This window comes from Rousettus aegyptiacus, unplaced genomic scaffold, assembly GCF_014176215.1.
Source record: "Rousettus aegyptiacus isolate mRouAeg1 unplaced genomic scaffold, mRouAeg1.p scaffold_m13_p_11, whole genome shotgun sequence".
Lineage (NCBI taxonomy): Eukaryota > Metazoa > Chordata > Mammalia > Chiroptera > Pteropodidae > Rousettus > Rousettus aegyptiacus.
Window position 1 is genome coordinate 82,380,327 of NW_023416286.1, and position 26,814 is coordinate 82,407,140.

At 32.3% G+C, this 26,814-nt stretch overlaps 1 pseudogene; it reads left to right on the plus strand.

The window, feature by feature from the left end:
• The window catches only part of LOC107512030, a 32,540-nt pseudogene extending 10,296 nt beyond the window's left edge, over positions 1–22,244 (plus strand).
• The last annotated feature ends 4,570 nt before the right edge of the window (positions 22,245–26,814 follow it).

Below are 26,814 nucleotides of genomic sequence, written 5' to 3' on the forward strand. Positions count from 1 at the left end.
TGAGCATAAAACCTTAAGTTAATTTTTCATATTTACATCCCGTAATTTCTATGAGAGTACGAATCTTTCTTGTTTCCCTTTATATTCCCTGCAACAAGTCTGTTAATCTATTACATATTAAATAAGCATGTGTTGACTAATATTATGGAGATTGATTCACTGTGATGGGAAAAGGAGAGGGAGGAAATAAAAAAGACTTGGAACAGTTGAATCAGGATCTCCAGAAAGAGAATTTTCAACTAATAGATATAGGCAGAAAATGTTTCAGGTGGGATATGTTACAGACTGAATGTTTGTATCCCCCAAACCTTCATATGTTAGAATTTTACCTTCATCGTGATGGTATTAGGAGGTGGGGGTCTTTAGAGGTAAATAGAATTAGACGAGGCCACAAAGGCAGAGTCCTCATTAATAGGATTCGTGCCCCTATAAGAGTCAGCCAAGAGTTTGCCAGCTCTCTTTTTCTGCAACATGAGGATACAACGAGATGTCAGCTGTATGCAGCCCAGAAGATAGCTTTGACCAGAACCCAAAGTGCAGACATCATGATTTCAGATTTTCAGCCTCAAAAACTGAGAAATAAATTTTGGTTTCTCATAAACCATGCCATTTATGGCATTTTGCTATAGTAGCCTGAGTTAACTGAAACAAGATATTTTGAGATCTTATTAAATAATTTATCAAAAATTCTTAACATTTTGCTGATTTAAAAAGCAGCCTAATACAAAATCATATTTTGGGGAAATGTATGCAAATATTATCATAGATAGCTTTTAATTTGTTATGTGTCTGTTACTATGCTTAACAATTTATATCAATTACCCTATCTAATATCTGGGGCCAATCTTTGGGTCAGATGCTAGTGATGTCCTCACTTCCTGCTAAAAAGGAAAATAACTTGCCTAAGGACATAGAAGGTATAACCTAAGGATAGACCCTTATGACTGTCAAACTCCATTTTTCACCTTTATAATTTGCACCCCCTCAAATGGTAGACTGCCTGTTCAGTATACACAGGAAAGAGGGCTTTGTATACTGGGTATTATTGAGGTAAGAAACTCTCACAGAAGTTCTTGAGCAAACAGGCTAAAATTTAGAACACAACGTATTAAATTTTGTGGGGGATAGAACATTCATACACATTATTTTTCAATGGGATGTGAGAATATTTTATAAAACTAGAATCTGGGTGATTTCATTGTGCTACAGTGATCAGGAGTGGATGAACAGTGTTTTCAGGAGTGGAAATTATTTTAATAGAATGAATATAATATATTTCTTATGCATATGTATGTGAAATAGTAATAACATAATAAGCTACTGCAAAATCTATTATCTTCTTAGCTTTTTAAGATATTTTCTAGATGCAACATTTTATTAAGTAGCTTAAAGTATAAGCTGCTGTTAACAAAGAAGTCCCAAAATGCAGTGGGTTAAAGATATTAGGGATTCGCCTTTTTTGTAACAGTCCTAAGGTAAGAGGTCCAGGTCGGTAAGGCAGCTCTGCCTCATGCATTCATTCAGGAACCAAGATCTTTACTTCATGTTGTTCTGCTATACCACAGGGCATTAGCCTTGTCCATGGTATTAAACTGGAATTTCTATGTCTACTTTCCAGGTTGTGGAAGGGTAAAGAGAAGTAACCTAAATTGTCATACACAATTTAGCTCACTTTTCATTGTCAAGAGAGTAGTCATAGGTCATATCTCACAGAAAATAGGTTGAGAAATATAGTTACTATTAGATGTCCATTTATAATTATGGCCAATTATAATGCTGTAACAATAGAACGAGAGAAGAATAAATTTTGGTGAATAACCTATGACTTCACCTCTTGGTTGAAGCACATTCGTTGATATGTGTGTATATATGTGTCATGGTACAGCCGCAAGTACCATCAAAGCACCAAAATTAATGTACTCTTAATGACGGTGCATTAGCTTTGGAAATGTAAAGATGAAATGACATTTTTTTTACTCCTACTCTTCAAAGACAACACAATTTTTTTTCTCTTTCCATCCATATAATAGACTAACCTTTGAACACTTATATTTTGAGATGATGGTTAATGGTCTAGTTCATCGGATGATCAAAAGCTCTTTTAGCAGCATAACGCATGTGCACTCATACTTCAAAGCTAGATTTATTCCATAATGCATAGTTGAATAAATGAGGAAACATAAAAAGATTACTTTTGAAATTAAGATGCAATTTTAAAGCTATGCATTCTGTTTGGGGTAATATACCATTTATAATACATCCATTTTTATACACATATTCTATTTCAATTCATAAAACTGGGCTCACAAAATAAGCAGTTTCTAATTTGAGATCTTCTTAAAATGTGCCCCCAACTGACTTTACATTGTCATTAAAATCATTACAAAGTAATGTACTCCTTAAGCGCATTCAGAAATTCCTTCGCAAAACATAAATGTTTCCTAAGAAGCATGAGCACTTTAGCATTCACTCTTCCCTACTCTCCTGTCCCAGCCTCTAATGATCAGCCTCATCGAGATCACCAGTCTTCCAAGAGAAATTTAATACAAGCTAGAAATATGAGACACAAATACAATTTAAAATTTTCTAGAAGAGACATCAAAATTTTTTTAAATGAAATTAATATTTATATTCATTTATATAAATGTATATTTAACTTGATACATTTAGTATTACCAGTTCAATATGCAATCAATATATAAGTATTAATGAGATAGTTTACATTATTTTTTATACTGATTTTGTAAACTGGTGTCATTTCCCATTTACCGCAAGTGTTAACTTTGAATATCAAAAGATTCAATAGCTACATGTAGCTAGTGGCTGATCTGTATTAGATGCAGCAGTTCTAAAATAGAGAGGAAAAATTGAGATGATATTTAAAAATACATTCTAGCAGGGAGAAAAATATTTTTAAAAAATACTTATTAAAGTCTATAAAATTTGACAAGATAAAAAATCTGATTAAAGTAGTATAGGAAAAAGCAGTGACAACTACACAAATGATGGAAGTAAGAAAGTTAAGCACGTGAACATCTGAGCAAAAAATATTTCGGGCACAAGTAATTCACAATGCTATTGTCAGGAAATGAAATTCCAGCTATATTTTAATAACAATAAGACTAGCTGCTAAAAACAGACTGAGCAAGGCAAAAAGTCTAGGGATTGATACAAGAGACCTAACAAGGACCAGGAACAAATAATAATAAGGAACAAATAATAGCAAATATAACCCAACAGAAATAATAATATAATGACTATTACTGTAAGAAAACTGTGGAGATACTGAAACATTTTGAGTAAAAAAGGGACAAGATTTGATATGCATTAAAAATATCACTCAGTGTTAAGGATATGTTATGTGGATAAAGGATCTTTCTGCTATTCTATTGAGATTGAATTGAAAGTGGATACGTTAGTTTCTGAAAGCTGCCATAACTGCTAGAAACGGGGTGGCTTAAAGTAACAGTCTTATTCTCTCACAATTCTGGAGGATAGGAATCTGAAATCAAGATGTTGGTAGGAACATGCTTTCTCTGAAATCCTTAGAGAAGGATCGACCCTTTTCTGCTTTTTCCTAGCATCTGGTGGTTGCTGGCAATCCTTGATGTTCCTTAACTTTGTGTGTCACTCTAGTCTTGGCCTTCACATGTCAGTCTCCCTGTGTACCTGTGTTCGAATGTCCTTTTTATAAGAATACCAATCATTATAGTAGGGCCACCCTACTCCAGTGTGATTTCATCTTAACATGAGCACATCTCCAGGGACGCTATTTCCAAATAAGGTCACGTACCCATACCTGTGGTTAGGACTTGAACCTGTCTTTTAGGGGGACACAGCCAACCTCCAACATGGAGCAATGATAAAGCAGGAGGACTAGATAGGGATGTATATTATTAACGCAGAGAGTGCCCTGAGTGAAAACAGGTGGTTTTCAAAATATTGGCCTTTGGGTAGAGTCTCTGTGCCTTCTTTATGGGGAATAAAATAAATGCTTACTGAGAGTGTGTGTTTTCTTCCTTCCAGCCACAAATATACATTCTGTAACACTATTCAAGTATTACTACAAGAATTAAGAATATCAGTGAGAATCTAAAACATGGTATTCCTTGAAGGAATAATAAAGCGGGAGACACAGGGGAGCCACAGAGTTATTTGATGATATTGAAAGATGATGTAAAGGTGTAAAGGCAGAAGGGTGTGTGTGTGTGTGTGGGTGGGTGTACACATGTGTACACCTAAGTATGGAAAGAAAGGAAAGGAGGAAAGAAAGTGTCAAATAGTTTGAAGAATGTGGTCAAAGTAAATACTTTCAAAGATCAACACTTTAGACGGGAATCTTTTGGTTAATGAGTTTCCATTTCAAATATAGAATAAAGCGATTAATTAGCTGTTCATCTGAATAAAGATATAAGCTTAACTTAAGAAATGAAAGTCCAGTGGTACTAGTCTCTTAAAAATGATCAAGATGTTATTGGACAACAAATTTAACTATATTTCTAAAACTAATTAAATATATTTATAACTTAATAGCAGACAGAAAAGAGTATAATTATAAAGTAGTTTTCAGAAAACAAAGGAGACTCATTTATTGTTTTTCATCTTCTTTGAACTTAGATGAAAGTAAACAGTATTTAAAAACTATAGTCTTAAAGGATTTTAAACCTAAAACCCAGAATATTTAATGAGCTCTTTCCTAGAATTTAAACCCAGTAATTATTTAATATCCTTCCATAATCCTTATTGATCATGCATGTTTTGCAAATAATTTCAGGTTTAATATAAATCATTTGATTATTGTAAGTGTACAACATTCGTAACCTACCATTACTAGTTCTAACTGTATTTTAAAGGATATGTTAAATTTTACATTCATGACTGGCACATCTGTTGAAGAAGACAATTTACTCTCAAAGAGGAAATGGTTTTAGCAAAGATTATTACTAAGATTGATAACAACTCATTTCAGAATAACTACTAGGCATGAAATAGTACAATAAATGAATCAGCAATCAAAGTATGATGCTAACAATGATGACTTCTGAATTTTATGAATTCTTGAATTTGGAAATCTATTTAGCTATTTCTCAGAGAACTGCAATATCTATAGCTATGCTGGTTAAATCAATTGTTTTATTAGAAAAATAATATATAGCGTTTGAAAGCAAGGTTAATAATTTGGAAAATACATAAGTTATAAGAAGGAAAAATTTAGTATTTTTTAAGTAGAATTTCAAATTTTTCTTATGCTTTAAAAATGTTCCAGTGGGACGAAAATGCAATTTTGTAACTCTGGTCATATTTTTCTATTACTGTTCAATATAAATGTACATTTTTTTTTATTTTTATTGCATAGTTTTTATTAATTAACAGAGAGTAGGTTTCAGACCATAATACCCTTAAGCAGCAATTTAGGACTTTAGAATTTGACTGTGATATACATTGATTACTGATCCTTGCATCTTCTTAAATAGAAAAACTGCACAATCTCAGTCAATTGTGTTGGAACCAACAACTATATTGTACATAATATTTGCTATTAATTTAAAATAATAGTTAATCAAAATAAATTCCAAGTTTCATTTAAACTGTTGCTCATAAACATTTATAAATTAGATAACTTTTAATTTAATTTAATTATATTTTTATTTCAACCAGAATATAGCAATTTATTTTGGAAATATGTTTGTTAAAATGTATATGAACTATGAAGTAACCTAAGAATGAAACAAATGTTTTATAAATTGAAGTTATATAAACTTTCTATGTATCTGTCAATAGCACTTTTTTATGTGAACTAGTTTCTGATACCAGTGTCTTACTCTTCTTCACCAAGTATTTGGTTATAATCTTTCATTTAGCCAAGGGAGATGTTCTGGAAAAGACCTACTAATTGGTGTCAGAATACCTCCTTGCTTAAGGTCCTTTAGGTCTAAGATTTTAAGTTTTTTGGTTCCATTTTGTTTAATTGTGTACTTGTTAACCATGTGTTCTTTATTAAAAATGTTTCCTATCTCCTTCTATTTACCCATATCCACATCATTTACATATCCTTTTGTCTCCACTGCCACAGGTAATGGTAACCAGCTGGTGAGTATACTTCCACCATTAAATTTATATAGTCAAAAGCAAGTAGAGGAGTAAAAAATCACCCATTGAGGAGAGCTATTGTGAGAAAGAGTCCAGTAGAGATGTTTTAGGGCACAGATGGAGCAAATATGTCTAAGATTAGATGCACTAAAGAGGAGGAATTTCACTTTACCTGTGTCATATGCCCCTAAAGATGGCACAGCTCAGGGCCAAGAAGTCCACCTCAGCTCCCAGTTTCTCTTACAGGGTAAAGTGAGCATGTGAGTGAGCACTTAGCTTCTCCAGCTGAGTGAGAAGCTGATAGAGATCATTTTTTTTCCCCTCACCTTATCCAGAATGGCAAGTCATGGACTACATGATGGTGGGGGTGGGGAGGAGTAGGGAGCAGCTCAAAGTACAGCACCCATAGCTCAAAATGAAAATTTTCAAAGGACAAGATCCTACTAACTGCTTCATAGACTATACTATGAACCAGCCCATGAGCTATTGGGTGTGCCTCCTCTGTGGATCCCCCAAGTGGTCCAAAGATACCTACTCACACCTCCATGCTGTGGTCTGCTTCATATGTCCTTCCCTAATAATGGCAATAGGAAGTCTTTGAAGACACCTAGCAAGCAGGCACAGAAAACCAGCTCACCTCTGCAAGACTGGGACACAAACCTGAGCATTCAACACCACTCTGGGGAAAGCATATGAGGGGCTGGCAGCAGTCAACCCAGCTTTGCGGGCATACAATCTTTAGACTTCCCCTTCAGGAGAAAATAAGTGTGGAGTAGGCTCATCAATACAAGAAATCTGAGGACACCTCAGAATCACTGTGCTCCCGAAGCCAGTCGGTAATGATTAAAGGAGGGAACCACAACTCTGATGTAAAGACAGCAATCCAAGGCTTCAAAGAACTTGAAAATCATAGACACGTGGACACTAGCCAAAGAACATGATAATTTCCCAGTAACTGACACCACAGAAATGAAGATCGGCAGTTTTCCTGATAAAGAATCCAAAACAGTGGTTTTCAGCAAGTTTAGTAAGCAACAAGAAAACCTACAGATATTTCAATAAAATTAGGAAAATAATGCATGAACAAACTGAAAAATTTAACAGAGAGATATAACAATAATAATAATAATAATAATAATAATAATAATAATAATAATAAAAGTAACCAGGCAAAATCTGAAGCTGAAGAAGGCAATGAATACAATGCAAAATAGTTGGGTCTTGTTTTTCTCTCCATTCATTCACCAATACTGAATCATGAAGAAATTAAAAATCTGAATGGGCCAATCAGGAATAAAGAGGTTGAATCGATAATCAGAAAAATCTGCCAAGAAAGAAAAATCCAGAACTAAACAGTTCTACTGGTGAAATTTACCATGTTGATCCGTCTCAAACTCTTCCAAAAAATAAAAATAAATAAAAAATGAAGAGCAAGAAATAAAAGGCATATAATCTATAAACAAAAAAATCTTATGGACACCACCAAAAAATTATTAGAAGTAGAAATGGAATTCGGTAAAGTTGCAGGATAAAAAATAAACATACAAAAATCAGTTGTTTCTCTATATACTAACAATGAAGTATTTGAAAAAGAAAAAATAATCCCATTTACAATAACATCAAAACCAATAAAATCATAAAATAAATTTAACCAAAGAAATAAAAGATCTGTACTGATGAAAGAAATTCAAGAAGATACAAATAAATAGAAAGATATCCTGTGTTCATGGATCATAAGAATTAATCTTATTAAAATTTCTATATTACTCAAAGCTATCTATAGAGTCAATGAAATCGCCATCAAAAATTCCAATGGCATTTTTCAAAGAAACAGAAAAATAATTCTAAAATTCATATGGAACCACCAAAGACCTCCAGTAGCTAAAGCGATCCTGAGAAACTAAAAAGCTGGAGGCGTCACACTTCCTGATTTAATATTTCAAACCTATAATGACCAAAATTGTATGTTACTGGCATAAAAACATCCACACAGACCAATGGAACAGAATGAGAGTCCAGAAATAAGGCGATACAGTCAACTAATATTTGACAAGGGAGCCAAGAAATACTCAATGGAGAGGTGATACTTCCTTTAATAAGTAGTGCTGGAAAAATTGGAAATTCAGATGCAAACAAATAAAAAAGGTATCTTTGTCTTAACGACATTCACAAAAGTAACTCGAAATGGGTTAAAGACTAAATGAAAAAGCTGAAATAATAAAACTCCTGGAAGAAAACGTAAGGGAAAAACCCCTTTGTCAATGTAGGGGAAATATCTGTTGGCATTGGTCTTAGCAATGATTTTTTGTATATGCTACAAAAGGCACAAGCAAAAAAACCCAATTAAACAAATAAAGAAAAATTAATAAGCTAAAATAAACTAGTGTGAATAAATCAAACTAAAAAAATTTCTGCACAGCAAAAGAAATAATCAACAAAATTAAATATTTGAAAATCATATATTTAATAAAGGGTTCATATTTAAAATATATAAGGAATACATACAACTCAATACCAAGAAAACAACTTGATTAACAAAAGACATGAATAGGTATTTCCCACACATGCAAATGGTAAACACGTACATGAAAAGATGCTCAAAATCACTAATCAGGAAAATGCATATCAAAGCCATGAGATATCACTTCAACTTGTTGGAGTGGCATTACAAAAAAGACAAGATAATAAGTGTTTGCTAAGGTACAGGGAAAAGGTAACCTTATACACTGCTTGTAGAAATGTCAATTGATGCAGCCACGATGGAAAACAGTATGGAGGTTCTTCAAAAAATTAGAAACGAAACTACTGTATGAAACAGTAATCTCACTTCTAGGTACATATCCAAAAGAAATGAAGTCACAATCTTTATATTTGCACTGCCCATGTACATTGCAGCATTATTCACAATAGCCAAAACGTGTAAATTATGAAGGTATAGTAGATTTTTCACAATAGCCAAAACGTGTAAATTATGAAGGTATAGTAGATTTTTCTCTGTTTCCTCATGCTTTACTCTTCGTATGGCACATACAAATAACTGTTAGCAGACATGTAAGATAACATCAATTTTGTGTATCATAATTTTAATTATGTAAGAAGTATTAAAACAAAAAATTAATATGAATAAAAATAAATAAATATCAAAACAAAGAAATTTATCTAACCAAGTCACAAAGGTTGTCAAAAGTAAAATGTTAATCCTAAATACATTGTAATCAAAACATAACAATTTCAAAAAATTTTACATAAGCCTAAAACATTTCTATATTTAATTAGGGATATACATATAATAGTACACATATTTTACATATGCACACACATATTTGCATAATAATTGCATGAATTATTTTTATGATATATGAGAGTAACTACAAATTCTACCTGCTCTTAAATGACTTTCTTGGCATTTCCATATTTTTTATTCCATTCCCTAAACTACAACAGAAATAAAAAGCATTTTAAATTGTCTTATTATAATTTCATCCTACATTAAGGTTACAATGAAGAAAAAATCCAAGCAAATATTTGTAAATTTTCATTAAAACTAAAATTAAAATTAGCTTAAAAACATTGTAGATTAACTATAAAATTTACTTAAAAACATATACATTCAAATGGTGGTTCTCATGGACTCTACTATGCCTGAGAATCACATGGAGAACCTGTGAAAAGAATTTCCTGACTCACCTCCAGATATTCAGTTTCCATAGGTCAAGTTAAGGTTCATGAATCTACATTTTTAATATGTATGTAGGAACAAACTTTGAAAACTATTGTTTTAAAACTCTAAGCATTCTTTGAATATTTGAACAGGTGTTAGGGGGAAAAGTATGATTAAAAAGATAAAGCAATAGATAATCTTTATTTATTTTCTTTCCAATTAATAGAAAAACAAAAAAGGTATTGTTAGCATACTGATAAAAATAGTAGATCCTAAATCAAAATTAGAAAAGAAATGAATCATGCCTAGATTTTCATATCAGCTCTACCTGTAATACAGTTTGTGACTTTTAGTTACTGCAATTTCTCTGACTCAGTCTCTCTGCAATGTGTCTTTATTAAAATATGCAATATTATAAAGAAATGCAAATAACTCTTCAGGAAATTGCTTTAACTAAAGCTAATCCCTGATATGTGCCTTGGCACAGATATTACTTTATAAAAGAATATTTTAATGAACTAACACCTGCCTCTAAAAACCAATGTGGAGCTTTATTTATTCATGAATTATATAGGATTATGTTAACGAATTAGTGTACATGCATTATTCTTTAATTTTCACTGTTTAAGTTGGAAGACTTTTATCAATCTGTTTAACTCTGTATTTTTCAATTCAACATACTTCCATATGAAAATAAAATGACATCAAAATCCTTTATCCCAACAAATTGTGATATTAAATAGAAATATTTCTGAAAGTTTTAAATAGCTAATTATTTATATTTACTTGCCACCAGGATTATAGTCTCTGGATTCATAATTTAATAACTATATGACTCTCAATTTTACTCTATTCTTTCTATTTCGACTTAAATAACATCTTTACCTTTTCTTGTAAATGAAAGACATTAGTCTGAATTTATTAGCCTATTATTTTTTGATATATTTTAGTCAGAAATGGTAGGCTACATGTGACCAAACTGAATGACTCTTACGGAATTCTGGAAAAGATTTGATTCAAGATAAAAGCACATGAAAGAAAAGGAGCCTAGTCTTACATAAAAAAGAAAAAGTCATTTTGTCTGTATCTTCCTTTCGAATGATATTCTGTAATATGTTTAGGGCTCCAATCTTGTAGTGAAGAACATTAATTTATATTAGCAGCTATGTTCAACATTTTTTCAAAGGAAAAAGTGCTGGTTTACTAAGAAAAAGTAGTCTTACAAAATGATATATACATGTAGGGTATGCAACATATATAGAATAGCATTTCACTGAATTGGTCTGTGTGTACATTGCCATACTATGTCAGAAATTTATGAAATAGATAACCATGTCATCACAGACTTCAGTCTGTCTTTCCTCTAAACAGTAACTGTCATCTCATTACATTAATCAATATACTAAGAAAAAAAACACGTATATATATTTTAAAGATGTAAATCCAGGGCAACCAAATAGGTAATTTTTGCTTATTTGAACATTTGGCTATTCCCATATAAAAATAATTATTTGGATGAGAAAATAAGAGATTTGCAAATCAAAAGTATATAGAAAAAAATTTCCCCCACCTCTGTTAAAACTCTTGTTTCTTTATCAATATTGAAAAAATGTTTATAAAATGTGTGCATGTATTAATACATTCATGTAATCAAACACATATACACATATATAGGCACATATGAAGAGATAAATACCATTCTTTTTCACTTAAGTTAAAATCAAATTTTATAAAAACATTATTTCATTTTTATCACAATTGCAAATGCCATTTTTTTTCAAAAAGAGAAAGTATATATATATATATATATATATATATATATATATATATATATATATGCTATTAAAGGCACATAACCTTACAACTAACAAATAAAAATGCTTTGGAGATCTAATGCACAGCATAGTGAGTATCGTCAACAGTATTGAATTATAAACTTCAAAACTGTTAGATCTTAAATGTCCTCATCACAAAAATAAATGGTGATTATGTGACATGTTAGAGGTATTAACATTAAAGTGATAATTATATTGCAATATAAATGTATCAAATCAACATGCTACACATCTTAAGAATGGTTTATAATTTTTTAAATGCTGAAAAAAAACTAAAGAATAATATTTCCTGGCATATAGAAATTATATGATATTTAAATTTCAGTACTCATTAATTAAATTTTATTGAAACATAACAAAGCTTTTTGTTTTTCTTTTTATAATTGTGGCAAGAACACTTAATGTGAGATCTATCCTCTTAAATTTTAAGTGCACAATAAAGTATATGAATACAATGTGGTACACAGATCTCTAGATCTTATTCATTAGGATGAAATGAAACGTGGGTTGTAGAGACTAAAATATTTACTATTTGTCTTTATACAAGAAAAATTTACACATCCTTCCCTTAAATGATACAAAAAAAAAAAATGGGATTTCAGGAGACATAATGACATAAAGCCATTAATTATACCTGGAAAATAGCAGTTTAGGCTGCTATAGCCTTTAGATTGGTCACTGACTGAAGGCCATGACCTAGGGAAGTTTGCTTAAGAGTCTAATCTCCTAAGCATTCTGAGTAACATAGTCCTCATCAGCCAAGAGCGATCCTCCAATAGCTAAATAATTTTAAAAAATATAGACAATATCATGTGCTGGTGAGGTTGCAGAGAAACTGGAGCTGTCATATTTTCCTGGTGGGAATGCAAAATGATACTGCCACTTGAAAAAATGTGACAGTTTCTTATAAATTTAAACATATCATTACCATAGGACTCAGCAGTCTCTCTCTTGGATATTTAACCCAGAGAAATTAAAACTCACGTTCACACTAATATCTGCATATGGATTTTTATAGCACGCTATTCATAATTACAAAAAAATCTGAAATAAAAAAAATGTTTCTAAATGATGGAATAGATAAAGAAAAAGCATACAATGGAACATTATTCAGCAACAAAAGGAAAAAATTATTTATGCAAACGATAACTTGATGAGTCTTGGTGGTATTATGGTGAGTGAAAAAAGCTTATCTATAAAGTCATACGTTCCACACTTACATTTATGTGACCTTTCTTAAAAGGTAAAAGTACGGTGATAGTGAACAGATCAATGTTGCTGTGGCTTAGGGGTAGAAGGAGAGAATGAATTCAAGGAAGACTGCCACAACGTTTTATGGGATGGTGAAACTGTTTTGTATCTTGATGATGATTATAGTTATACGCATATATGTATATGTTAAAATTCCGCAACAAAATACATCTTGTATGTTATATTAAATAATTACATACACACACATCTCTCATCTATGTTGAAGCCTAGAGAAGCTCTTCATACCTATGCTTAAGGTTGGACTACTCCATGAGGCTCACAAGTTTGTACTTAAGGCCAGCACCTGTAGCCCTATTTACATCAAAATAGCCACTATCCTGTGGAGAAGGCTGAAGTTGGCCCTCAATTTGAAAATCAAATTTCATCACTGTCCAATTCAATGTCAGTGATATCTGAAGTCACTCTCTCTTGCTGTGGTAAAAGTCTAAATCAGTTTTGAAGGAACAGTGACAATTTATAAGAGAGTAGATGCAGAGTAAATAAAAAATCTGTATTAAAAGCTGCTATTTAAAAATATGGTTTAAATTATTGGAATCTTACTCATTCTATCACAGATAGTTCTAGCAGTTGCAGACTTCTTTCATAGAAGCAAGCCTTTTGCTATATGGCAAAAGAGGAATACAATTTCACGTCTGATAGGCCAGCTTCAAAAAGGAAAGAAAGAAGAGAGAAAAGATGTAAATGTGTGGTCTTTTTACTCTTTCTCATTAATAAGATTCTGTCATTCCTTCTCCCCTTGGGATGAGTAAACCAGAGAGAGGACAAAAATATTATAGTCTTTCATCTCTCTTCAGCAAAAAAGCTATGAGTAGTGGGACAAATAATCTCATCCTTAAAAATCAATAATAAATACATGTAATGTTATTATTATATTCTTAGGAATATAGCTGGCAGTATCAATTATAAGTATGCATACTCTTTGAGCCAACAATCTCATTCCTGGGAATTGCTTTATTCATATACCAGAAAATATGTACAAGAAGGTTTAATGGAACATTTTAACATAATTTACAAAAAGGTTAATCACAAATAATTTTGTTATGACTTTTTTTATAACCAAGGAAAAAAATCAGTACAGAAAAAAAATCATAAAGAAATATATTATTGGCAAGGGTTGCCTTTAAGTGATATGACAATACTAATTATTTCTTTTTTAATTTCTGTATTGTTGCTTTTGCAAAGAAATAAAATATATAAAAAAGGACAAAGTAATGAAATATGAGCTCTACAATAATGAATATTTAAATTTTTTCTTATCAAAATGTTTAAATTAAAAAAAATAGCTTAGTATAATGAACACCTATACACATCACTTAGATTTAACAGTTGTTGATATTTTGACACAATTCTTCATCCATTTATTGCTATTACTGAAGTACTTTAAAGTAAATTACATAAAGACCACTAAATACTTCAAGACTACTATATATTTTTGAAAAAATATTTCCATCCTAACCAAACATCATGAAACTTCTAACAAAATGGATAATTTATTGATTTCATCTAATAACCAGTCCCTGTTCAAATTTCCCCAATCATCTTACTTTTTCCTTTCAGTTAAAAAAAAATGGTAAAATATAAGTAACATAAAATGTATCATCTCAAGTTCAGCTCCATAGTATTAAGTACAAGCATATTGTAGTACAGCTATCACCACCATACATATCAAAAACTTTCACCTAAAAAAAAAATTGAAAGTCTATATTGTTAAACAATAACAGGATAACTCCACATTCCCTGTATCCCTCGCCTCTGGCAATCACCATTCAACTTTTCATCTCCATGATTTTGATTACTCTAAGAACTTCATGTAAGTAGAATTATACATTTTTTTTTTTCTGATTGGCTTAATTCACTTAACATCGTTAGTGTTCCTTCACATTATGGTTTATATCAGAATTTCCTCCTTTTAAAGGCTGAATAATATTCTACTATATGCATATATCACATTTTGCTTATCTACTAATCTGCAATGTACACTTGAGTTGCTTCTACATTTTAGCTACAGTTAATAATCCTGCTATGAACACGCGAGTACAGATTTCTCTTCAAGACCTTGCTTTCATTTGGGAGGAGGGGGGATATGTTCCCAGAAGTAAATCACTGAATCATTAGGTAATTCTATTTTTTATTTTTTTTTGAGGCACCATACTATTGTCCACGGCAGCTGTATCATTTTACATTCTCACCAACAGTGCACAAAAGTTATAACTTCTCCACATCTTTGTCATTCTTTTTTTTTTTTTTAAATAGCAATGCTCCTAATGTGTGAATGTGTGTGAAGTGGTGTCCTACAATGGTTCTCATTTTATTTCCCTAATAATTAGTGATGTTGAATAACTATTCATTTGAGTTACTACTAAGTGTCCTTACATTTGAACCTGAAGAATTCCCTTTAGCATTTCTACAGTGCATGTCTAGTAATGGACTCTCTCTATTTTTGTTTATCTGGAAATGTTTTACTTTCTCCCTTACTTTTGAAAAATAATTTTTTCTGGACATAAGATTTTTGGTTGATAGATTATCTTTCTTGTACACTTTAAATATATCGGTCTACTATTTTCTACCTTCTAAAGTTTCTGATGAGAAATTTGTTAATCTCATTGAGGATCCATTGTATGTTATGTTACTTTCTGATGCTTTCAAGATAGGCTTTTTGTCTTAGACTTTTGATACTTCCATTAGAATGTATCTTGGTATGGGTCTCTGATTTCATCCCACTTGAAGTTTGTCAAGCTGTTTATTTATATGCATGTATTTCATCAAAGTTGGAAAAATGTCTGTCCTTATTTCTTCAAATATCTCTCTGCTTTTTTTTCTTTCTCTCTCTTCTCAAAACTCCCATACTCTATGTGTTGACCCATTTGACTGTGTTCCACAGGTCCTGTAAACTCTGTTCACTCTTCTTCAATATTTTTTCTTTCTGTTCCTCAGAATCACTCATTCCAATTTTTCCTGTCTTCGCGTTCCTTGATTCTTTATTCTGCCTGCTCATATCAGCCTGTGAATCTCTCTAGAGAATTTTTCATTTCAATTATTATATGTTTAAGCTCCGGAATTTCTAGTTGATTGCTTTTTTAGTTTTTCTATTTCTTTATTGATATCTCCATTTTGTTCATATATTATTTTCTTAACATTCCCCAAGTCTTTTGTTAGTTCTTTGAGAATCTTTAGAGTAGTTTTAAAGTCTGTCTAGTAGTTCCACCATCAGGTTTTTCTCATAAATAATTTATCTTGGTTTATTTTTTTTCTTTTAAATGATACATACTTTCCTATTTCTTGATATGCCTTATGAGTTTTTTAAATTAAAAACTAAACATTTGAATCTGATATCATGATATCTCTGGAAATAAGATTAACATCCTTCCCCAGGGTTCACTGGATTTCGTTCTGTTTTCATTGATGTGGGCTGTCCTGAGGATCAGCCTAAGGTGAAGATTTGTGGTCCTTTCAGATCTCTGCAGAGTATTCACCTTTCCCTGGGCATGGATGTCGACTCTCTAATATCTCCCCTATTTGCAACTGCCTTTGAATAGTCTAATCTTTAATGTCTGGCTCCCAAAAAGGGAAGAAGAAAAAAATAAAGATGAAAGGAGAGGGCCTTGCGACAATAAGGGGAGAAGCAGCTACAATTGCCACTTTATCTAAATTTCTGAGATCAGAAACACCAATCAGCAATCAGAACACTGATCCCCAATATTTAGAGAATGAGGTCTTTATTTCTTACCCTGGCTGCCACAATGTGAGCAAGCTGTTCCAGGAACACTCACACAGCTGATTTTCAAAGGGCTGGAGGATGTGTTATGGGTAGCCATTGTTAAGCTAAAGCTAACATTGACTAAAATTTACCGCAATTTACTGTCCAAGCCTTTCCCTGAAAAGTGCAAGCTGTCAATAGACTCCACAATTCTAAAATATTTACATCAGACAGAATCTGCTACTGTAATTGTAGTCTGGTTGTTCCCAATGCTTCCTACTCTACCATCTTCCCAGGATCCAATAATAGAATATTTTCAATGTAAGAGTAGAATCAATTTGAATTCCCATCAGTAGGGAAATAATTATAAAATCGTAAAATATTTATTCAATGGAATATAAGTCGATCATGCAAAAAAATTCTCTTGAATCTATAGCGATTATCTTGAAAAGATTTCAAGTACATAGACATTATTTGTTTCATAATCCATACATCTATTTTAAAAGATTAAAAGAAAACACTCTTATTTACTACTCAAACTAAATCAGAATAATTTTACAATTAACTTGAAAAACTTAAAATGCATGTAAGGCAATACAGACTAACTTGTTTTCTTATTTTGTATTCTGCATATATTTCTTCAATAGCCAGCAGAAATACAGAAAGTAAATTTAAAGTATATGTTTTTTAAAAACGGAATATTAACCAAATAATCAAGATTGCAATATTTCATATATAATTCCCAAAATGATTCTGATAGGAAATATCTTCAATGTAAAAATACACTTTAAGTTGCCAAACATTTTCAAATACAAAACTATCCTATAATACATGTATTGTTGAATATATATATATTTTTTAATATTTGAAAGAATAGAGTGACATGATCAAGACCAAAAGATATTCTGTTTCAGTTCTCTAAATTCTCCCTCTCCTCCTCTAACAATCTGTTCTGTTGCAAGGCTGTACAGTTGTATAGGGATTAATGTCTTAGATATCTACCTTTTCAGTTGATATGCTGGGATAAGATCTCTAGAGAGTAGCTGACTCTTGACAATTTGCAAGATCTTTATGGAAACATTATAGTTTATTTAAAAGAATTTCATAGAATAGAAAGACAAATTAGCCAGTAATAATGTCCATGAATATTCATATTAAAATGAAACCAACAAAATAAACATTTTGTGTATTTAAATAATATTATAATAGTATTGCTTTTGTTTCAGCTCTTGAAATTTTAGCATAGAAACTCATTTCACTTTCCTAAATATATAAGTTTATATGAATATAGTTGGAAAGTTTTAGTTTCTCTGCTATTTCCATAATTTGATTTTCTCTTTCATTCTTGGAAAGATGACACAGAAGTGTCTTAAAATGTGTATAGTCCATCTCTTTGTCTGTTAAATTATTCAAGAATATAAATATCAATTCAGCCAACAAAAATATGTTCCTCTAGGTTAGTATATGGGAAAAAGGGAGTAGAAAAATAAATTAGAAAAGCATACATATTTTGAAGAATATCTGAGAAAAATGCTCTATTTTATCCATTTTAACACTACTGTACTCTTTCTGACAACTGATGTTACAGCAGTAAAATAAATAATTTGGTTTCCTTCTACTATGAACTGTAGTTTTATATATATATAATTTTTTTTGCCCAGGCTAAGTGATTTTCACACGCATGGGAAACCCATTTAAAACATCCTGCTTTATTCAAAAGTTTAGGAAAATTACAAAAAGCAATGTTTTTGTGACAGCTAAAATTTCATTCACTTATATCAATCAATAGGCACTAACAGATTTAGCAATTTGCTGACTTTAAGAAAACAAGATGAAACTTGGATCTTTCCCTCCCTAAAATATATAGTATAGTGCTGGTATAGTAGTGGGGTACAGAAATGTATGCAACTAAGTTTATTAAACATCAAAGGGGCTATTATAAGAGTTTGCATAATATCTAGTTGAAGCCAATAACACTAAGCAGTCAATGCTCTCTGTAAGATGTTTTTCTTTTCTACAATAATGCCTTTACTTAGTGATCTGTGTGTGTTGAGCATTTATAACTCAAGGCCTGCACAAACATAAATAACCACTATGAAGACAGAATTCTCCAAGGGGATACTACAGAATATTTCACAACACAGCCTTTTGGATTCTGACAACACGGGCAACAAAATAGCTGTCATTTTCCATACCGGCATTATTTTTTAATCACTTATGCAAAATTAAATGTCAGGGTAGATCACCAAAAAATGATAGATATGCTTTTTAATCAAAATGATGATAGAATTTTAATTTATTTCCCCATTGAGCTGTTTTACACTTTCTCTTATAAAATAATAAGTTTTTTTTTTCTTGTATGCTACCTGTGATCTCTTCCCTCATGATTATTCTGCCTACTGCCACTCAACTTGATATTTCTCTAATCCTTAATTTATCACATTGTCTTACCTACTTAATATCTCTTTTTCTTTGTGATGATTTCTGCCTTAGTCTGACATTTTACAAAACCCAAGGGTTGAGATATGTTAAACTCGACATTTAAAAATAATTCTACCAATATTGTAAACAAATGAGAGCGTTGTTGGCTATATTTCATTAGAAAAATATAACATTAAGTAAAAAAAAAAAAAAAAAACTGCTACAAGAGACAGAGAAGAACATTACATAATGATAAAAAGTCAATTCACCAGAAATATTTAACAGATATAAATATAAATGTACCCAACATCACAGCATCTAGATATACAAAGCAGATATTGCCAGACCTAATGAGAGAAACAGACAGCAGCACAATAATATGAACTTTAATACTCTACTTTCAATAATACATAGAACATTCAGACAGAAAATAGATATAAAAAATAGTGGATTTGAACATTATAGACCAAATGGACTGAACTAAACATATTCAGAACATTCCACCCAATGGCACAGAGATATAATACCCTTCGAACACACATAGAACATTCTTTGGTACAGATCACGTGTGAGGTTTACTATAAAAAGTCTTAAGAAATGTAAGAAGATTGAAACCATACCAAGAATCTTTTCTAACCACCATGGAATGAAGCTAGAAATCAATAGGAAACAAACAAACAAACAAACTTGAAAGTTCACAAACATGAAAATTAAATGACACACTGTTGAACAATCAAAGGGGTCAAAGAAGAATCATAGAGAGATTAGAATATATCTTGAGGTGAATGAAAACAAACACTACATACCAACACTTATGAGTTAGAGTAAAAGCAGTACCAAGAGAGGTTTATAGCGATAAATGGCCACATTAAGAAAGAAACAAGTCTCAAGTAAACAATCTAAGTTTATATATTGAGGAACTAGGAAAAGAAGAGCAAGCTAAGCCCAATGTTTAGAGAAAGAAAGAAATAATAGAGATTGCAACAGACATAATCAAAATAGTGAACAGTAAAACAATAGACAATAATCAAGCTAAATTTTTTTAAATAAATGAAACTGACAAACCTTTAGCTAAATTAACCAAGAAAAGAGTGAAGACTCAAATAAGTAATATCAGAAACAAAAGATGGGACATTACAACTGATGCCACAGAAATAAAAAAGGATCATCTGAGACTACTATGAACAATTAACTGTATGCCAACAAATTGGATAATTTAGAAAAAAAATGTATAAATTTCTATAAAGACACAACTTACCAAAGTTGGTTGTGAAGGAACAGAAAACCTGTATACCTTGATAATCACTAAGGAGACTGAATCAGTAATAAAAAAAACTTTCCAATGAAGAAAAGCTTCACTGCTGAATTCATAACCATATAAAAGAAGAATTAATGCCAACCTTTGCCAACTCTGCCAAAAAACTGAAAAGAACACTACCAAACTCATTTTTATGAGGCTAGATTTATCCTGATATCAAAGCTAAACACATTACAAAAAAAGTAAAAAACAACATACCAATATCCCTGATAAGCATAGATGCAGAAATCCTCAACAAAATATTAGTAAATAAAACTCAATAACACTTCTTAAGAATACTACACTATGACCAAATAGGATTTATCCCAGCAATATGAGAATAGTTCAATACTTGCAAATCCAATGTGATATACCACATTAACGAAATGAAGGATAAAAATTACAAGATCATCTCAATAAATGCAAAAGAAGAATTTGATAAAATTCAATACCCTTTCATAATAAAATCTCTCAATGAATTATAAATAGAAAAATTTAAAAATAATAATAAAGACCATATGTGAAAGCCCACAGGTAACATTATACTCGATGTTGAAAAATTGAAAGCTTTTCCTCTAAAATCAGAAACAAAGCAAAGATGCCTCATCACTAATTCTATCCAACACAGTACTGAAATTCCTAACTAGAGCAATTGAGCAAGAAAAAACTAATGAAAGATATCTAATTTGAAAAGAAAGAAGTAAAATTAACTCTGTTTGCAAAAGACATGATGTTACATACAGAAAACCCGAAAGCCTTCACACACACAAAAAAAACTGTTAGACCTAATAAATGAATTCGATAATGTAGGAGTATATAATATCACTATCCAAGTGTACAATTAGTTACATTTCTATATACTAAAACAAACTGAAAACAAAATTGAGAAAAAAAATCCCATTTAAAATAGCATCAAAACAGTAAAATATTTCAGTATAAATAAAACTAAAGAGATAAAAGATTTGTATTGTGAAAATTATAAAACTTCATTAAAAGAAACTAAAGAAGACACAAATAAATGGGAGAATATTCCAAGTGCATGGATTGGCCCAGAAACAAACACAAGCAGAGTGAGTGCACCCCCCACCCCAGGGCCAAAGGGAAGCCACACCCACCTGTTGCCCTTCCAGCCTCTCCCCCTTGCAGGCTCCACCTCCCACCTCCCAACACCTGCTGGGCCCTGTAGGCTCCTGAGGACAAGCGCATCTCCACTAGACTTCAGAAAAAAACAGTGAGAAACGATTGGACATATCGGTGAGGTAGAAAGTGAAACAGACCAAAGAATAAGCCAGTGAGGAGATTTTGGAAGCAGAACAGAAATGTAACAAACTGCCAAACATTTTTTCAAGAGGTCGGAATTAATTGCACAAACCCCAAATTTTGCTGTAACTCTGTCAACCATCATTAAGAGTCTGCACTGCTTGGGGGAGGAGGATGATGAGACATTGCATTGTATGACAAGAGTTGACACGACAGAATTTTAAGATGTTAAAATCATGTTACAAAGTAGAATTTTATTTTGATGAAAAGCTTTGCTTTGAAAGCCGTGTTCCCTCTTCAGAATTTCATCTGACTGAGAGTGGAGATTCAGCTTCAAAGTCCACTGAAATCGAATGGAAATCTAAGAAGGATTCAATGAACCATTCAAGTCCAACACAGAATAAAGCCAATGGGCACAGACATTGTGAGAAACCAGGGACATACTTAACCTGGCTTACTGACCATTCTGATGCAGATGCAGGTGAGTTAGAAGAAGTCCTCAAAGATGATATTTGGCTAAGTCTATTACAATACCACTTGGTTCCTGACATGTATGATGAAGGGGAAGGAGAAGATGATAATATGGTAGAAGAAAGATTGAAAGTTATTGATGAAGAAGCAGATGAGGATGAAAGTGAATAAGATGAAGATGATGATAAGGTAGGGAAGGAGAGAAAAGAAATACGGATAATTTCCAACCTTCCTTTTTAAATTATCTCTAGTCTCTGGGAGCAAATTGCAGTTTTCCCCCCATCTTGTGCTCAGTTACCCTGCTTTTGAGGCCTCTTTTCTCTCTTTTATACCATGGTTTTCAACTTATTTGGGGGAGAAATGCTTTGAACAGAATAGGATCAAAAAAGAATCTCTACCTTTCCCTGTTACAAATTCATTTTTATTCCTTTCTGTCTCAGCACAAACTTTATGGAATCAACATCGCCATGCTCCGGGGGAAAAAAGAAAAACTTTCTGCTCCCTTAGCTCTGCTGGAAGTTGTAGGTTGCTAGGCTCCTGTGCAGTAGTGCACCGAATTCTAGCTCTTTTCCTCCTTTATCTGTATAGTGGGCTCAGAGATTACACCGTGTCTCGATGTGGATTAGTTTTCACTACCACATATCTGCTTACTTTCTCTTGTTTAAAAAGAGAGAGAAAAAAAAACTTTAAAAAATGAGTTATAAAAGTTTGGCAAAGGGTAGGTTTGAGATGTTTAGGTAGATTAAGTGGGCATTTTGACAATGGTTTCTCCTTTGACATGTTTAATTGTGATGCTTAGCTGACATCCTTGAAGTTTAAGATGACACTTTTAAAATAAAATTCTCTCATAGCGATGACTTGAGCCCTGCCGCTTAACGAGAGAATCAGCTGAACCTATAGGATCTTATTTGGAATTGACATTCTCTTTTGTAATTTTGGTCTTGTTTATTTTTTAATTTTCTTTTTGTTTCACTGTAAAGAAATGACGATGCTCAGTTTTCAAGGTTAAAAGTATACAAGTTGCTTTGTTACAATAAAAATAAATGCATACACAAAGGATTTGATGCTTTTCTCTAAAAAAAATATACTTAATATGACTTCCTCTGTTTGACTTGTATAACATCCTATCAAATTTTGTCACCCTAACTCTATATTTTTTGATACACATTTTTTAGGATGCTCTCAGGGTGATATGGATTGAGTAAAGGGATTTGAACCAATGTATTAATGTCTCCATAGCTGGGGAACATCATAGGCACAATGTACCAACAGTTTCTAAAATTTTTCACATCATTTGAGGTGTCAGGTTGCTCAAAACTCAATTCTGAGCATATTATATCCTTGATTTGTGTTTCAAATTGGCATTTTAAGAAATTGACTTTTGTTTATCTACATATTATAATAATAATGTGTACTACCATCATCAGATAGACATGATGCTCTAATGTCAAGTTACATGTGGGGCAGCTGCTGGCTTGTCTTCACTGGCACTATAAACATGTCCGAGACACAGGTATTCAGAGTAAGAAGTTTGTATTGGTAGTAAGAAACTCAAGTTAGGAACACATTTGTCTCTAAGTATAAACAATTAGGCATACAGCTCTCAAATGAGACCCCTCTGTGGGAATTTGGGTGAGATGATAGACTCTGCTATGTCTGCTAAAAGCCATTGTGCACAGAATAACATTTTGAGAAGCTACTTAAACGCTTAAGTTTTAATGCTGTAAATATAGTAGCTAAAATTAAATGCCACTTAACTTTTTCAGAAGTGAATTAATGACAGTCTGGTCAGATTCAAAGCTTTTTGACGTATAAAAATTTTTAAATGGAACTATCACTTCGACACGCAAAGTATAACGAAAACCTGTCTAGATAGTATGTAATTTCTGCACAAGTCTCTGTTTAGTAAATACACCACTGTACACTGGTCCAGAATCTAGTTCTAATAAATGAACATAAAGATTTAAAGAGAAAAAGATAACATTTATTTTTAACTAAATTGACACAGTACAAAACTATTGCCTACCGCAGTCTACCTTAAGATCTCTCATCTCCTGTCTTGACCTGTAGCGCTAAATAGGGTTAATTTGTTGCAATAGTTTTCTGGGGACAAATTGGTCCTCATGAGGGAAAAAATAAGACTATACCACAAAGGAAGTACAAGGCACAGCTATCTTTTATAGGTTTAAACATGAAACTAGATTCTGAGATTACTGATTAAGAGACTTGGACTTGGGAGTGTTATCCCAAATTACAAGATAAAATTCTCTGGAAAGGACCTCAGAAGTTGGTTACACTAACTTGCATAATTCCTCCTATAGCCATGAAATATTGATGGCCATATACTGAATAAAGGTGAGATGCCAGATTTCCCTCTTAAATAGTAAAGAAAGAACCATGCTGCATTGTATATATTACATGCAGTTGTAAGACTCAATGAAAATGTTCCATAGGAATACCAAAGCAATTCAATGATAAGAGAATCTTTCTGATACCAGAGCTGAAAGTAGGAGAGGCTATTACAGAACTTGGCTCACTAATAAAAAGTCAATGGAAGCCAAATGGTACTTCAACACCAGAAGAGAAGTGATCATAGACATAATGATGACTAGCAAGGATCCATTGGCAGCCAAGGGGATGTAACGTGCAGAGGGTTATACATATAGTTAATAGAACACAGACTTTTCAGGGAAAATGCAGGTGGGCAGCCAAAAAGTTACTATCCAATGTATGCCAAAAAAAGAAAGCAAGGATGGAAAATCCAGGAGATGAAAGCATTTGGTCATTTAAAAGTCATAACCCTTTGCCCAATTTCTAAAGCTAAGCTGGTTATCAGAGTTACAACCCATTGCCTGTAGAGGTAGTGAGGTAGCCAGTAGAAACTACCATGTAAGAACCATAGTTAGGATACACATAATGGATACTTTAATCCTTAACTGGAAACCTTTGGTCATTTCCTCTGGTGACTGTGGATTGGGGAAGAGCAAATTCCCAAATGTATTCGGAGATGTTAAAAACAGGGTCTGTGTTTACACTAATACCTAGAGACCTAAAGCATCATCATTTCATAATATCCCTTACCTATTAAAAATGGGGCATATTGACACATAGGTGGTGAGGGGAGGTAATAAATATGTCTTGACCAAATGCTGGCTTACAGATATTACAATGGTGACCACGTGGCCATTTTATCACAGTGTTTCTTTAGTCCACAGAAGAATTATCATGGTAGTAAATTTTAGGAGAAGTCTTCAGAAACTACTCTTTCCTGCACTTGACAATAATAATTCAAAAACATTGCATCACAAGTGGTTTTGAAAGTAAAAAACACCTTCTAAAACTAGAAGTTTAAAAACATATTAAAAACTAGAAGTTTAAAAATATATGCAACAAGAAGTAAAAAAAAAAAAAAAAAAGGAAATACAAATGCCTCCTCCAAAAATTTGGAAGATGTAGGAGTAGTTCTGATTCTCATCATATCTGCTTAAATTCATCAGTGTGATTCCTGTAAAACAGGATGAATGCTGGAAGACAACTATAGACTATTGCAAGCTCAACCTGATTGTAGATTAAATTTGAAATCTCTTTGCTGAATATTAATATAGCCTAAGTTATAGGATGTAAAACCACTGTTTAGAAAATGTGATCTTTGTGTTCTTTTCTATCTTTATAAGAAAAGACTGTTAAAACTAGTTTACATTCACATAGAATAAATAAAAAAGTACAGTCATGATTTTTTTTTTTATTTCATAAACCATCATTGATACACCATTACAATACTGACAGAGTACATAAGTCAGGCACACGTGCAGGAAGCCTGGATGCCCACAACACCCATCACTGCTGCACCAGTGACTTTTTTTCAACTCATGTCTGCGGGAATTCATTATGACCAGATGAAAGAAGAGAATCTTAATTTTGTTTATCGATGATTTGTCTTGGTACGAGCATGCAAATCAAGATCATTAACAACTGCAATATACTATCATAATCGTTATATTGAAAAACAGTGACAAAGAAAAATCTTCCCAATGGTCATAACTTCAGAACTTGAACATGCTCATCCAATTCGCATGGACAGAATAGTGGCCCAAGGAGAGAATAAAAATAGAATAAAAATGGACTCATGGGTAGAAGACTGGTTGGGAAATTCAGGATCCTGAAAGGAAAAAATATTGCAGGTACTAAAGGTATATATATATATACAGCCTCAGTATGTCTGAGGACTTTTTTGACCTATTGGCATCTGATTATACTTAAGCTTACATAAGTACAAGGGATCTACTTTACAGAAAAAAAAAAATGTATGAGAATGGGCTTATGATGACGAATTCACTGACCTTCTACTTCCAGGTTTGATAGCTATGTCAAGAGGAGTCTTTTTCACTCCAACGAGCACACACCCTGATCATCCGAAATGATAATTGTGACTAAGAATGACTATGAAATGGTCACGGGAACAAATTTTGAGTGATCTCAAATATAATCCAATTGATTTAATACTTGTTAGATGAATACCTGGCAAGTGGAAAAGTTATTTCAAAAATGTGAGCCTTTTCTAGTAATGTGATTCTCATCCTTCATTAGATCTTTTGTCTTTTGGGCAACGGTAGGGTGTTCATTTCATGGCCTGTAACAATCTATTGCATGCCTTCAATGAATTTGGCAATGTGAGTTTCTGAAGAAAAAAGGAAGCCATGAGTCCTGATCTGTAACTTCTCAGAAACTAGTGAGCTCATATATTCATTTGCCAATACCCGTAGCCCACAAACTTACTTATGTACTGTTCAATGACCTGCTCACTTGCTTA